This window comes from Ischnura elegans, chromosome 11 (assembly GCF_921293095.1).
Source record: "Ischnura elegans chromosome 11, ioIscEleg1.1, whole genome shotgun sequence".
Lineage (NCBI taxonomy): Eukaryota > Metazoa > Arthropoda > Insecta > Odonata > Coenagrionidae > Ischnura > Ischnura elegans.
The window spans coordinates 55,697,687-55,713,872 of NC_060256.1; the positions used below are offsets into that span (position 1 = coordinate 55,697,687).

At 39.2% G+C, this 16,186-nt stretch overlaps 1 long non-coding RNA gene across 1 annotated transcript; it reads right to left on the reverse strand.

Annotated features, from left to right (window-relative positions):
- Positions 1-14,098: 14,098 nt before the first annotated feature.
- LOC124168240 lies at positions 14,099-15,090 on the reverse strand. The gene is made up of 2 exons (XR_006866880.1): positions 14,638-15,090; positions 14,099-14,326 (listed from the first exon to the last, which is right to left on the reverse strand). It is a non-coding gene; the product is annotated as an uncharacterized LOC124168240 (long non-coding RNA).
- Positions 15,091-16,186: the final 1,096 nt, after the last annotated feature.

The window sequence follows — 16,186 nt, forward strand, 5'->3', positions numbered from 1 at the left end:
AAGAGGTTTTCAGTGATGAGCAGATGGCTGCATATTGCTGAGGTTTTTATTACCATTCAGTGATTTCTGATTCATGCTGTATATATATATATATATATTTATTTATCACGGTATGATGGTAAAATGAAGTCTCTTTGATGATTGTAATTCAAGAGGGACGACTTGGTATTATGAGGTATGAGTTGAGTTCAGCTCTTGGTTGAAATCGGATCCGATGAGGTTATCATAAGGTTATAGACCCATATAGTGAATGGGTCTTATTATGAAAATTCTCGTGAACGGAAAGTTAACAAAACCACATGGTGAAAAGAGTGAAATATTAAAAACGCGATAAATACAAAAGGTATCAAAAGTTGCAAATAAAATAGGCCTAAAATGCAATACTTAAGTTGGGACGGATAAAGGTACTATGTTGAGCATATTTTTGTGTGTGAAAATGATTTATTTGTTTTGTGGTGCATTTTTTGGGTGACTTTGAATTTGATTTTGTACATATCTGTGCACTAACCAGCTCCATTGCAGAATGATGTACTTAACAAGACATGAAGGTAACAAATATGGCCTCTCTTTAATATTTGTAATAAGAGTTACGAACTGGTGTATTAGGGTATGAGTTGAATTCAGCTCTTGGTAAAATCGCATCAAATGAGGTTATGTGGTGTAGACTCGTAAAGAAAATGGGTCTCGTCATGAGAATTCTCGTGAACAGAAAGATCGCAAATGAACATGGTAAAAAAATTCACAATTACAAAAGGCGCAAAAAATACCAAAAGGTACCAAAGTGTAAAAAACAAGGCCTAAAATGCAAAAATAATAACATGGTATAATATAAAATAGTTGGTATATACCACGGTATGATGGTAAAACGAAGTCTCTCCCTTTGATATTTATTATAAGAGGAACGACTTGATATTATGGGGTATGAGTTGAATTCAGCTCTTTGTAAAATCGGAACCGATGAGGTTATTATATGGTTATAGACCCATATAGTAAATGGATCCTCTTATGAGAATTCTCGTGAACGGAAAGTTCACAAAACGGCATGGTGAAAAAATTTAACATTTACAAAAGGCGCCAAAAATACCAAAAGGTACCAAAGTGTAAAACAAACGAGGCCTAAAATACAAAACTTATGTTGGCACGGATAAAGGTATCGCGTTGAGTAATTTTTAGTGTGTGAATATGTTTTTTTTTGTTTTGCGATGCATTTTTGGGTGACATGTATACTTGTATTTCATGTTGATGTGCACTAATCGGCTCTGTTACAGGATGGAAGAGAGAATACAACGATGAGATCTCGAAGAAAAAAAGCGATACGAAATGCGTGCGTACATTGCGTTTTATCCGAATGCGTTGCGCGATTGAGCGAAAATTGCGTTTTGATCGAACGAACGGCGAACGATTGGAGTGATTCGTGTGTCCTCCAAATTTAGGAGGAGAAGAAAGAAGACAACAAAAGAAGAGGACATCGCGAAGAAGAAAACGAAGGAATTAGATTGGATTTTTGGCCTTTAGGGCCGTGATCATTGCGTCGAGTAAGGCTAGGATTTTTTTTGTATCGAACCAAGGTTTTGCATGCGCTATAAACCATTGCATTACACGGGGACGAAACTGTGTAACTTGGATGGAAAAGTGGTCATTTCCTCCTTGTGTCACGGTAATTTCCCGTGCATTGTAGTGGGGCGTATGCGATTCCTTGGGGGAAGGGTCATTTATTTTCCTTGTATGTATTCTCTCCCTCTCTCCCCAGGCTCTAGGTCATCAGAACTTCACGTGAAGAGGACCCCAGCTTCATAACTAGGTTAGCTTTTGGGCCATTATGGCTATGAATAAATGCGTCGAGTAAGGCTAGGATATTTAGCTTGCGTTAATTTTAGTTTTTCTTGTGTCGAACCAAGGTTTTGCATTCTCTGTAAACCATTGCATTGCGGGGGGATGAAACTGTGTCACTTGGATGGATAAGTGGTCATTTCCTCCTTGTGTCACGGTGATTTCCCGTGCTTTGTAGTGGGGCGTATGCGATTCCTTGGGGGAAGGGTCATTTATTTTCCTTGTATGTATTCTCTCCCTCTCTCCCCAGGCTCTAGGTCATCAGAACTTCACGTGAAGAGGACCCCAGCTTCACAACTAGGTTAGCTTTTGGGCCATTATGGCTATGAATAAATGCGCCGAGTAAGGCTAGGATATTTAGCTTGCGTTAATTTTAGTTTTTCTTGTGTCGAACCAAGGTTTTGCATTCTCTGTAAACCATTGCATTGCGAGGGGATGAAACTGTGTCACTTGGATGGAAAAGTGGTCATTTACTCCTAGTGTCACGGTGATTTCCCGTGCTTTGTAGTGGGGCGTATGCGATTCCTTGGGGGAAGGGTAATTTATTTTCCTTGTATGTATTCTATCCCTCTCTCCCCAGGCTCTAGGTCATCAGAACTTCACGTGAAGAGGATCTCAGCTTCACAACTAGGTTAGCTTTTGGGACATTATGGCTGTGAATAATAGCGTCGAGTAAGGCTAGGATATTTAGCTTGCGTTAATTTTAGTTTTTCTTGTGTCGAACCAAGGTTTTGCATTCGCTTTAAACCATTGCATTGCGAGGGGATGAAACTGTGTCACTTGGATGGAAAAGTGGTCATTTCCTCCTAGTGTCACGGTGATTTCCCGTGCTTTGTAGTGGGGCGTATGCGATTCCTTGGGGGAAGGGTCATTTATTTTCCTTGTATGTATTCTCCCCCTATCTCCCCAGGCTCTAGGTCATCAGAACTTCACGTGAAGAGGACCCCAGCTTCATAACTAGGTTAGCTTTTGGGCCATTATGGCTATGAATAAATGCGTCGAGTAAGGCTAGGATATTTAGCTTGCGTTAATTTTAGTTTTTCTTGTGTCGAACCAAGGTTTTGCATTCTCTGTAAACCATTGCATTGCGGGGGGATGAAACTGTGTCACTTGGATGGATAAGTGGTCATTTCCTCCTTGTGTCACGGTGATTTCCCGTGCTTTGTAGTGGGGCGTATGCGATTCCTTGGGGGAAGGGTCATTTATTTTCCTTGTATGTATTCTCTCCCTCTCTCCCCAGGCTCTAGGTCATCAGAACTTCACGTGAAGAGGATCTCAGCTTCACAACTAGGTTAGCTTTTGGGCCATTATGGCTGTGAATAATAGCGTCGAGTAAGGCTAGGATATTTAGCTTGCGTTAATTTTAGTTTTTCTTGTGTCGAACCAAGGTTTTGCATTCTCTGTAAACCATTGCATTGCGGGGGGATGAAACTGTGTCACTTGGATGGATAAGTGGTCATTTCCTCCTTGTGTCACGGTGATTTCCCGTGCTTTGTAGTGGGGCGTATGCGATTCCTTGGGGGAAGGGTCATTTATTTTCCTTGTATGTATTCTCTCCCTCTCTCCCCAGGCTCTAGGTCATCAGAACTTCACGTGAAGAGGACCCCAGCTTCACAACTAGGTTAGCTTTTGGGCCATTATGGCTATGAATAAATGCGCCGAGTAAGGCTAGGATATTTAGCTTGCGTTAATTTTAGTTTTTCTTGTGTCGAACCAAGGTTTTGCATTCTCTGTAAACCATTGCATTGCGAGGGGATGAAACTGTGTCACTTGGATGGAAAAGTGGTCATTTCCTCCTAGTGTCACGGTGATTTCCCGTGCTTTGTAGTGGGGCGTATGCGATTCCCTGGGGGAAGGGTCATTTATTTTCCTTGTATGTATTTTCTCCCTCTCTCCCCAGGCTCTAGGTCATCAGAACTTCACGTGAAGAGTACCCCAGCTTCACTACTAGGTTAGCTTTTGGGCCATTATGGCTATGAATAAATGCGTCGAGTAAGGCTAGGATATTTAGCTTGCGTTAAATTTAGTTTTTCTTGTGTCGAACCAAGGTTTTGCATTCTCTGTAAACCATTGCATTGCGAGGGGATGAAACTGTGTCACTTGGATGGAAAAGTGGTCATTTACTCCTAGTGTCACGGTGATTTCCCGTGCTTTGTAGTGGGGCGTATGCGATTCCTTGGGGGAAGGGTAATTTATTTTCCTTGTATGTATTCTATCCCTCTCTCCCCAGGCTCTAGGTCATCAGAACTTCACGAGAAGAGGACCTCAGCTTCACAACTAGGTCAGCTTTTGGGCCATTATGGCTGTGAATAATAGCGTCGAGTAAGGCTAGGATATTTAGCTTGCGTTAATTTTAGTTTTTCTTGTGTCGAACCAAGGTTTTGCATTCGCTTTAAACCATTGCATTGCGAGGGGATGAAACTGTGTCACTTGGATGGAAAAGTGGTCATTTCCTCCTAGTGTCACGGTGATTTCCCGTGCTTTGTAGTGGGGCGTATGCGATTCCTTGGGGGAAGGGTAATTTATTTTCCTTGTATGTATTCTATCCCTCTCTCCCCAGGCTCTAGGTCATCAGAACTTCACGTGAAGAGGATCTCAGCTTCACAACTAGGTTAGCTTTTGGGCCATTATGGCTGTGAATAATAGCGTCGAGTAAGGCTAGGATATTTAGCTTGCGTTAATTTTAGTTTTTCTTGTGTCGAACCAAGGTTTTGCTTTCGCTTTAAACCATTGCATTGCGAGGGGATGAAACTGTGTCACTTGGATGGAAAAGTGGTCATTTCCTCCTAGTGTCACGGTGATTTCCCGTGCTTTGTAGTGGGGCGTATGCGATTCCTTGGGGGAAGGGTCATTTATTTTCCTTGTATGTATTCTCTCCCTCTCTCCCCAGGCTCTAGGTCATCAGAACTTCACGTGAAGAGGACCCCAGCTTCAGAACTAGGTTAGCTTTTGGGCCATTATGGCTATGAATAAATGCGTCGAGTAAGGCTAGGATATTTAGCTTGCGTTAAATTTAGTTTTTCTTGTGTCGAACCAAGGTTTTGCATTCTCTGTAAACCATTGCATTGCGGGGGGATGAAACTGTGTCACTTGGATGGATAAGTGGTCATTTCCTCCTTGTGTCACGGTGATTTCCCGTGCTTTGTAGTGGGGCGTATGCGATTCCTTGGGGGAAGGGTCATTTATTTTCCTTGTATGTATTCTCTCCCTCTCTCCCCAGGCTCTAGGTCATCAGAACTTCACGTGAAGAGGACCCCAGCTTCACAACTAGGTTAGCTTTTGGGCCATTATGGCTATGAATAAATGCGCCGAGTAAGGCTAGGATATTTAGCTTGCGTTAATTTTAGTTTTTCTTGTGTCGAACCAAGGTTTTGCATTCTCTGTAAACCATTGCATTGCAAGGGGATGAAACTGTGTCACTTGGATGGAAAAGTGGTCATTTCCTCCTAGTGTCACGGTGATTTCCCGTGCTTTGTAGTGGGGCGTATGCGATTCCCTGGGGGAAGGGTCATTTATTTTCCTTGTATGTATTTTCTCTCTCTCTCCCCAGGCTCTAGGTCATCAGAACTTCACGTGAAGAGGACCCCAGCTACACAACTAGGTTAGCTTTTGGGCCATTATGGCTATGAATAAATGCGTCGAGTAAGGCTAGGATATTTAGCTTGCGTTAATTTTAGTTTTTCTTGTGTCGAACCAAGGATTTGCATTCTCTGTAAACCGTTGCATTGCGAGGGGATGAAATTGTGTCACTTGGATGGAAAAGTGGTCATTTCCTCCTTGTGTCACGGTGATTTCCCGTGCATTGTAGTGGGGCGTATGCAATTCCTTGGGGGAAGGGTAATTTATTTTCCTTGTATGTATTCTATCCCTCTCTCCCCAGGCTCTAGGTCATCAGAACTTCACGTGAAGAGGACCTCAGCTTCACAACTAGGTTAGCTTTTGGGCCATTATGGCTGTGAATAATAGCGTCGAGTAAGGCTAGGATATTTAGCTTGAGTTAATTTTAGTTTTTCTTGTGTCGAACCAAGGTTTTGCATTTGCTTTAAACCATTGCATTGCGAGGGGATGAAACTGTGTCACTTGGATGGAAAAGTGGTCATTTCCTCCTAGTGTCACGGTGATTTCCCGTGCTTTGTAGTGGGGCGTATGCGATTCCTTGGGGGAAGGGTCATTTATTTTCCTTGTATGTATTCTCTCCTTCTCTCCCCAGGCTCTAGGTCATCAGAACTTCACGTGAAGAGGACCCCAGCTTCACAACTAGGTTAGCTTTTGGGCCATTATGGCTGTGAATAATAGCGTCGAGTAAGGCCAGGATATTTAGCTTGCGTTAATTTTAGTTTTTCTTGTGTCGAACCAAGGTTTTGTATTCGCTGTAAACCATTGCACTGCGAGGGGATGAAACTGTGTCACTTGGATGGAAAAGTGGTCATTTCCTCCTAGTGTCACGGTGATTTCCCGTGCATTGTAGTGGGGCGTATGCGATTCCTTGGGGGAAGGGTCATTTATTTTCCTTGTATGTATTCTCTCCCTCTCTCCCCAGGCTCTAGGTCATCAGAACTTCACGTGAAGAGGACCCCAGCTTCATAACTAGGTTAGCTTTTGGGCCATTATGGCTATGAATAAATGCGCCGAGTAAGGCTAGGATATTTAGCTTGCGTTAATTTTAGTTTTTCTTGTGTCGAACCAAGGTTTTGCATTCTCTGTAAACCATTGCATTGCGAGGGGATGAAACTGTGTCACTTGGATGGAAAAGTGGTCATTTCCTCCTAGTATCACGGTGATTTCCCGTGCTTTGTAGTGGGGCGTATGCGATTCCTTGGGGGAAGGGTCATTTATTTTCCTTGTATGTATTTTCTCCCTCTCTCCCCAGGCTCTAGGTCATCAGAACTTCACGTGAAGAGGACCCCAGCTACACAACTAGGTTAGCTTTTGGGCCATTATGGCTATGAATAAATGCGTCGAGTAAGGCTAGGATATTTAGCTTGCGTTAATTTTAGTTTTTCTTGTGTCGAATCAAGGATTTGCATTCTCTGTAAACCGTTGCATTGCGAGGGGATGAAATTGTGTCACTTGGATGGAAAAGTGGTCATTTCCTCCTTGTGTCACGGTGATTTCCCGTGCATTGTAGTGGGGCGTATGCGATTCTTTGGGGGAAGGGTCATTTATTTTCCTTGTATGTATTTTCTCCCTCTCTCCCCAGGCTCTAGGTCATCAGAACTTCACGTGAAGAGGACCCCAGCTACACAACTAGGTTAGCTTTTGGGCCATTATGGCTATGAATAAATGCGTCGAGTAAGGCTAGGATATTTAGCTTGCGTTAATTTTAGTTTTTCTTGTGTCGAACCAACGTTTTGCATTCGCTTTAAACCATTGCATTGCGAGGGGATGAAACTGTGTCACTTGGATGGAAAAGTGGTCATTTCCTCCTAGTGTCACGGTGATTTCCCGTGCTTTGTAGTGGGGCGTATGCGATTCCTTGGGGGAAGGGTCATTTATTTTCCTTGTATGTATTCTCTCCTTCTCTCCCCAGGCTCTAGGTCATCAGAACTTCACGTGAAGAGGACCCCAGCTTCACAACTAGGTTAGCTTTTGGGCCATTATGGCTGTGAATAATAGCGTCGAGTAAGGCCAGGATATTTAGCTTGCGTTAATTTTAGTTTTTCTTGTGTCGAACCAAGGTTTTGTATTCGCTGTAAACCATTGCACTGCGAGGGGATGAAGCTGTGTCACTTGGATGGAAAAGTGGTAATTTCCTCCTTGTGTCACGGTGATTTCCCGTGCATTGTAGTGGGGCGTATGCGATTCCTTGGGGGAAGGGTCATTTATTTTCATTGTATGTATTCTCTCCCTCTCTCCCCAGGCTCTAGGTCATCAGAACTTCACGTGAAGAGGACCCCAGCTTCACAACTAGGTTAGCTTTTGGGCCATTATGGCTGTGAATAATAGCGTCGAGTAAGGCTAGGATATTTAGCTCTCGTTAAATTTAGTTTTTTTTGTGTCGAACCAAGGTTTTGCATTCGCTGTAACCCAATGCATTACGAGGGGATGAAACTGTGTCACTTGGATGGAAATGTGGTCATTTCCTCCTTGTGTCACGGTGATTTCCCGTGCATTGTAGTGGGGCGTATGCGATTCCTTGGGGGAAGGGTCACATATTTTCCTTGTATGTATTCTCTCCCTCTCTCCCCAGGCCCTAGGTCATCAGAACTTCACGTGAAGAGGACTCCAGCTTCACAACTAGGTTAGCTTTTGGGCCATTATGGCTATGAATAATAGCGTCGAGTAAGGCTAGGATATTTAGCTTGCGTTAAGTTTAGTTTTTCTTATGTCGAACCAAGGTTTTGCATTTGCTGTAAACCATTGCATTGCGAGGGGATGAAACTGTGTCACTTGGATGGAAAAGTGGTCATTTCCTCCTTGTGTCACGGTGATTTCCCGTGCATTGTAGTGGGGCGTATGTGATTTCTTGGGGGAAGGGTTTTTTATTATCCTTGTATGTACTAACCCGCTCTCTTCATAGGCTGAAAATATTCCCTTTGCCGAATATATGAAGACTGCTGAAGATTAAGACTATCAGTTAACTGAAAAATGATCTGAAGATAAATTAACCAGGAATTTCTTCTCATGGAAATCGGTAAGAATAAATTTTAAAATGTTTCTCTATTTTTCTTTTGGATGGTATTTTGGTTTTTTATTTTATCTCATCGTCAGGTTAATATTGTAATGTTTTGTGTACCAGTAATATTTATACTTTCTCCTATGAATTATTAACATCCTCAATTTGTAAAGCAATTCACATGTGATCTATCTCTATTTTCTCAATTGAGTGCTAATTAATTATGATTGCCCCAAAAATCGATGCAAACATTACAAAATGTTATGCAGTTGTACACAATATGATTTGTTGACAACCTTTTACAATTTTAAATTTTTATACTTTTTTAATGTATCGAATTGATTTTATATATTTTTTTAAATTCGTAATGCATATTATACCATTTTGAATATCGTATTCATCCCTAGCTATTGCTGCGTCTATTACATGTGACATCTTATATTTTCTGAGCTTAATAATGAATTTAAATGAATTCCTTTTGTTTAAAGATATTTTTTCTTCGGGTCACACGTATACGTCATGATCAGTTTCTTTTTTTTAATTTTTTGAAGCCTTTTTTGAATGCTCAACCTCTGCATTAATTTGTCCAATCATTTATTCATATTCGTGATTTATTTCCATTCCTTATTTATGAAATCGACTCTTTCCTTAAGAAATTCCAAAAGTTTTTATTTTTCGTAATATAATTTTTTTAATTTTTGTGTATATATTTGAATACTTTTGTATTCGTAGGTAACACTTATCCTGTTGACTACTCTAACTATTCATTGGAAATTACTTAAATCACTTTTACATACACCTTTTCAATTTTTACACGGATATTAAATCAATTCCCGTTTCTCTCTCATCAGCTACAAGTCATCGCAGATGATTATGGAGTGAGCTGGTGGAAAAATGGCGCTAATCTGGAATGTTATACTGTACTGACATCACGCGAAAAGGTAAGAAAATCATTCTATTACGCTTTTTCTGTGTGTCCGTTAATTATATTAAAAGTGTCCTATGTGAATATCTTTAACAAAGTGAGACAAGATACTTTTATTCTCGTTAAATGCAGTAATATTATTTTTCTTACACTTGCTCGTGGTGGTATATTGCAATTGATCTGCTGCCTTTGGAACGAGACTTTAAGTGCTGCTGGCAATAACGGATTTTTATTCGGAGACTTAATCATTTCCTCAATTTTGGTCGGTTCTTTTAGAGTGCATGGAAAGGAGAATTAATTAATGAAGTATCAATATTAAAAAAATAAATCATTATTCCGATCTCTCCAACTCCTTTGCAGTATCCCTTACGCTTACCGTTAATTTCAGTATTTTTCATTCAGCTAGGGTGGATGTCCGAAATTCAGCCCAACATAAGTTTGGTAATAACTCTGTCAGCTGAATCAATTGCTGATGAAAATTAGCATTGAACCATGAAACGTACGAATTTTCATTAAAATAATCTATTTTTCTCAGTTTTTTTCATAATTTTTAAAAATAAGATCGGCAGCATTTACAAATAGCTCATCCAGTTCGCTGCATGCTCTTCTGATTTCTTTACATTTTCCCTTCAATGTTTCATAAATTAAAAAAGAATAATTTTCACAAAAACATTGTCGCAAGTGATGTTATAGCCGTCCCTTTTCCGTTTTCGGCAGAAATTTATCAAATGTTGTCCAGTCGTGCGAGTATTACTTCCAGCTTTGTGAAATTAGAATGACAAAAAATGTATACGTGATTGTAATTTGATCTGGAGAATTGAACTCATTGCAGTGCCTGACCGAAAAGTCTAGTTGTTATCGGATTAGATAATTTGAGGTGCTCATAGATAGATTTTTGCTGTGGTTGAGAAAAAATTTCGTTGTAGCCATAAATGGACATAATTTCATGTATAGAAATGGGATGTCTCTATAAATTTTTGAAATCACATGACGGGAGCAGATACGATGTAACTCTAAATAACTTATAAAATTTAATATTATTTCGCAAAAAATTGGACAGGAAAATATCTAACAACGCCTGTCACACCATCTTATTTTTGGCAAAATCTAAATTTTTACGTGCATTGATAATGGTATTCAGAGATTTTTAACTGATAAAATTAATAATTACACAGTAGTTGGACAATAAAAATAAATATTAATTTCCATAAAAGTCGTATCTTTCATATCCGTTTCATCCAAGATGATGATTTATGACTTGTGTTCTAAGGAAGAAATGATTTTTCGTACACAAAATCTTATTTGCTTCAATTTACTACTGCGCAATCTACGTGACTGTAGGTGAATTTGGAAGTATCGCGAAGTTCGCATTCTTTTGTTTTGTACGTTTTTTTGGTGCACTTTGATTTTTTTGTAATATTATCATAAGATTGCATTCATTATCATATTTTACCACTAATTATCTATGAATCTTAATTTTCCAAATCGGTACACTAAATTTTTGTTGGTTTAGTACTTTGAAAATTGCAAAATATTTATTTTTTCAAACTTTCAAAATGTCAGTTAATCCTTGCATGCGTCAATTTTATTTTCTACTTCACTATATGAACCCGAAAGTCTAGGCGAATCTTTGAATATTATAGCTGAATTTTCCCCTATCATTGTATAATCCATTTCTATTTAATCCTGAGAATATTTTTTTTACGTTTCCTAAAAGATATCCTGCAAGCCCCATTAGATGAAAATTAGTTTCTTCAAATGATTTTCGTTAATTTTTTTACCCTTGTCTCCGTTTTGCTTGTGTTTTCAAGAATCATAAAATCCATATTTTTAGATATCATAAACTTTAAGCAGGAACCTAAAATTCAGCAACTACCCGGAATAATTTTTTTCAATTTTGACATCCCATTCCGTTATTTATAGAACTTAAACATTTGAGTCAAATCCTTTTTTATTTACAATTATGTTCTTATTCTTTACCATTTGGTTATTTCAAGAATAATAACTTTTGCGCCGTACAAGGTGACCTTTCTTTCTCATGGATGAGTACATTGGATAATTTGTTTTATCACCAGGGGGAGAAAGGGAGGCAGCTGGCAATGTTCGACATTGAAGAAGCAGCTTTAGGATTGAAATAAACGTGGAATGCCTCTACATTGACCAATTGAAGTGATTCAGGAACTCAGCAATTATGAAGAAGGAAACGAATTGTGTAGATCGAGAACTGAAGAACTGAAGAGTAAAGAGATGAAGACAATATAGGAACATATTACCCATTTGAAGATTCAAGAGATGAAGAATGGCGATCCGAAGTCTGAAGATTTAGATTATATTCTGTTTCGTATTTCGATTGCATATGTGCCTTTTGTATTTCTTGATGAATTTGATTCAATTTGTGTTTCTATGAGTGAATGAGATTAAGTTTGTGTGTGAGAATGAGATCACGTGTGAATGTGAGAATGGTATTTAGTATATTTGCATGAGAGTAATTGAATCAGTGTTCGTTAGGGAACGTGCTTAATGGAGAATGAGTGTGTGTTATTAATTGTGAATGGCGTTGTTACTTTGTGTGAAGTGCATTACTTCGTGTGAATGAGGTATGCTCTTTCGTGTGAATTCGAGGTATGCTATTTTTGTGTGAATGATGTATGCTCTTTCGTGTGATTGTGGAATATTAAATGTAGTGTATTTAAGGTATGCTATTTCGTGTGAATGTTGAATGTTATGAGAAGTGAATTAGGTACCTATGCTATTTCGTATGAATGAGGTATGCTAATTCTAGTGAATGAGGCATGTTATTACGTGTGAATGTGAAATATTAGATGATGTGTATTAGGTATGCTATTTCGTGTGAATGATGTATGTTAATTAGTGTGATTGAGGTATTTTTTTCGTGTGAATGAGCTATGTTCTTTTGTGTGAATGAAGTATGTTTTTCGCGTAAATGTGGAATGTTATATGATGTGAATGGTGTGTGCTATTACGTGTGAATGAGGATATATTATTTAGTCTGAATGAGTATGTTATTTCGTGTGAATGACGGATCTTATTATATGTGTGATTGAGGTATGTTTTTCACGTGAATGTGGAATGTTATATGATGTGAATGGTGTATGCTATTTCGTGTGAATGAGGTTATATGATTTAGTGTGAATGATATATGCTATTTCGTGTGAATGTTGAATGTTATGAGAAGTGAATTAGGTACCTATGCTATTTCGTATGAATGAGGTATGCTAATTCTAGTGAATGAGGCATGTTATTACGTGTGAATGTGAAATATTAGATGATGTGTATTAGGTATGCTATTTCGTGTGAATGATGTATGTTAATTAGTGTGATTGAGGTATTTTTTTCGTGTGAATGAGCTATGTTCTTTTGTGTGAATGAAGTATGTTTTTCGCGTAAATGTGGAATGTTATATGATGTGAATGGTGTATGCTATTTCGTGTGAATGAGGATATATTATTTAGTCTGAATGAGTATGTTATTTCGTGTGAATGACGGATCTTATTATATGTGTGAATGAGGTATGTTTTTCACGTGAATGTGGAATGTTATATGATATGAATGGTGTATGCTATTTCGTGTGAATGAGGTTATATGATTTAGTGTGAATGATATATGTTATTTCGTGTGAATGATGTATATATTTTCGAGTGTATAAGAGTTATGTAGTCTGAATGCGGTATTTTATTCGTGTGGATGATGGTATGATATTTAGAGTGAATGAGGTATTTTATTCGTGTGAATGATGTATGATATTTGGTGTGAATGAGATATTAATGTAAGTGCGATTTTAGTTCGTAACTTTAGTGTGAGTGAGGTTGTGTTATTGAGTGTGAATGAGAGGGGATAATTATTATAATTAAGCGTTTATTATGGATATATTATTGTGTGATTTTTATATTGCGAATGACCTTGTGTTACGTAATGTGTGAATGAAGGTTTAATATATTTGGTGTGAATGAAAGTGCCATTTAATTTTCATTGGAGGAAGCCATGTTATGGGATGGCTGAAGTAGTGCTTGTTTTTTTAATCGTAGATCTTGGGTAGCGTAGACAGTAGATGGTAGAGTAGTGCATGTCCCCCTCAAATCCAACTGCGTCCTCAACGTGGAGAGGGGGTGTAACAGCGGACAGTCATGTTTCAACGAGGTTACCATGGTGATTCAAAACAAACTTTCGAAATTTTGCTCGGCAGTTTTTCCTGCTAATTTTTCTTTCATAGAACTTGCCGAATTCTTTGATTTCTTGCAAACTACATTTATGGTTTCAAAATGTAAAACCGGTGAACTAGTTTTTATACGCATGGCTTTCCGCTGGCTAATGCAGTTGGTGACTTTTGTATCGGAGTGTCCCATGCGGAAAAATCCCAGTACTGGGCCAGTATTGGCCCAGTACTGGGATACTTCCAAAATTGGCAAGAAAATGCCAGTATCGGCCCAGTACTAGGCCGGTTCCGGGCCGTTACTGGGCCGGTTCCGGGCCGGTACTGGGCCGGTTCCGGGCCGGTACTGGGCCGGTTCCGGGCCGTTACTGGGCCGGTTCCGGGCCGTTACTGGGCCGGTTCCGGGCCGTTACTGGGCCGGTTCCGGGCCGTTACTGGGCCGGTTCCGGTCCGTTACTGGGCCGTTACTGGGCCGGTACCGGGCCAGCTCCAAGCGGTACTGGGCTGGTTCCGGCCTAGTGCTATAATCAAATTTGAATAAAATAATCGCATTGAAAAAAAAAACATTTTAAAGGTTTATTTCAAGTCATATAATTCGGTTACATAGAAAGATATATGGTCAAAAAAGATAGTAATTAAGAATTAATATTTCATTAAATAGACGTATTTAAGTTTGCCTTTGCCTTTTTTCGAATTTCGCACAATCTCGTGTACAATTGCTTCTTGACATAACTGTGATCTTCCACCTTTATATTTCTGGCTCTCGCGTAGTGTTCTGCATAGTCTGAAAATGAAGGATGGAGAAAGCATAAAAGCATTGAAATATCTTTATCCTCTCCATTAATTTACTATCACTATTGTTTTGACTTTCATTGTTTCATTAGTGTTGGGATTACTGTGTATGCAATAACCAACGAAACAATAACTAACCTGTAATTATACTCTGTCCAAAGCTTAATCGGCCCCAAGAAAATTATTTAAGACCTTATAAAAGGCAGTTTTTTAGACTAAGGCCTTTTAGGTGATTCATCGAAGCACCGGTGATGGCATATGGCCCAGCTATTAATAGGATTATAGTTGTTTTAAAGAACTTACTTCTAAGGAAGTTTGGTCCAATGGTGTCAGCAACCCACACATTTACAGCTCCAGCTGGAAGAATTTGTTCACAAGGCAAACTGGTATATTTACGGGAGTGCAATCCTTGATGATTTTCTCCGCGGGTCTCCGAGGAGCCTCTCTTCTTTGAGAACGATACCTAGCCATGTTGACACACGCACACCACAAGCGAGACTGAACGATCTATCTACACCGGAAGTAGCGACGCTGGCTCGAAAGTAGGAGTGGGATAAGGACCGGAAATTGACGTTACCATAGGGCATTTACTCTAAAATTGAAAAAAAGTGATTTTCCCGTACGCTCTATGGTTATTCTAGAGAGCATACGGGAGTGAAATTTTTCGAAGTCCAGAGAATCCAAGATGGCGCCGAGCTCAATGACAAAAGACAATGCGCTACGCGCATGGAAATCAAAGAATGATTCAGATGACGTAATGCACTAATCATCAACCTCTACTAATCAATTTTGTGTCGGTGAAATGGAACTATGTGTTTTTTTATTATTATACATACCTATTGTACTTTTGCTGGTAAACTAACATAAAAAATTGGTAAAAAGTTGAATGACTTTTGCATGAATCATCCGATAAAGAATTGAGTGACACGGAGGATGTTTCTTCGGATGATTTTGCTGAATCTTCAGAACAAGAAACAGAAACTGAGTAGGAGGGATATATTTCCGGAGATGAACTACTCATTGAAAATAACAACCTTCTATTGGGGAAAGACAAAACAACTACATGGTCAAAAAGGAACCGCGCCCCAATGTAAGATCACCGAAAAGGAATATCATTTCCGAAAAGCCTGCATTCAAAGGTAGAAAAGAAAATCTCAAGAGCTTTATAGATTGCTTTCGATTGTTTTTTGACAGGCAAGTGATACATACAATTTCTGCGTGTAAATATCTTCAAATTCAAAAAGTAGGCGTGAATTATTCGCATGCGAGGGATGCCAAGCCAACCGATGAGGGAGAAATTGAATGCTACATAGGTCTTCTGCTCTTTGCGGGAACAAAAAGATCTGGGTGACAAAATATAAAGGATTTATGCGAACGAGATGGTTTGGGTGTTGAAATATTTTACGCGTCCATTAAATAATCAAAGATTCCGTGTTCTTTTGCTGTGTCTCAGACTTTATGATATCAACAGTAGGGCTGAAAGAAAAACTATGGACAAATTAGCTCCGATTAGTCAACTTTTTGAGATGCTGGTCTGAAAGTTTCAGGATAACTATGTCATGTCAGAGTACACTACGGTAGACGATCAGTTTGTCGGCTTTAGGGGAAAATGTTCATTCAGGCAATATCTCCGAAATAAACCTGCAGGATATGGCATTGAAATATTTGCATTGGTTGACTCTAATGTATTCTATACTTACAATTTGGAGGTGTATGCAGTGAGTCAACCCGAAGGACCCTACAAAGTAGACAACACTCCTAAAGAGGAGGTAAGGCGCTTAGTAGAACCAATTTCAGGGGCATGGAGAAACGTCACTGATGAGAATTGCTTTACAAGTGTTCCATTGACAGA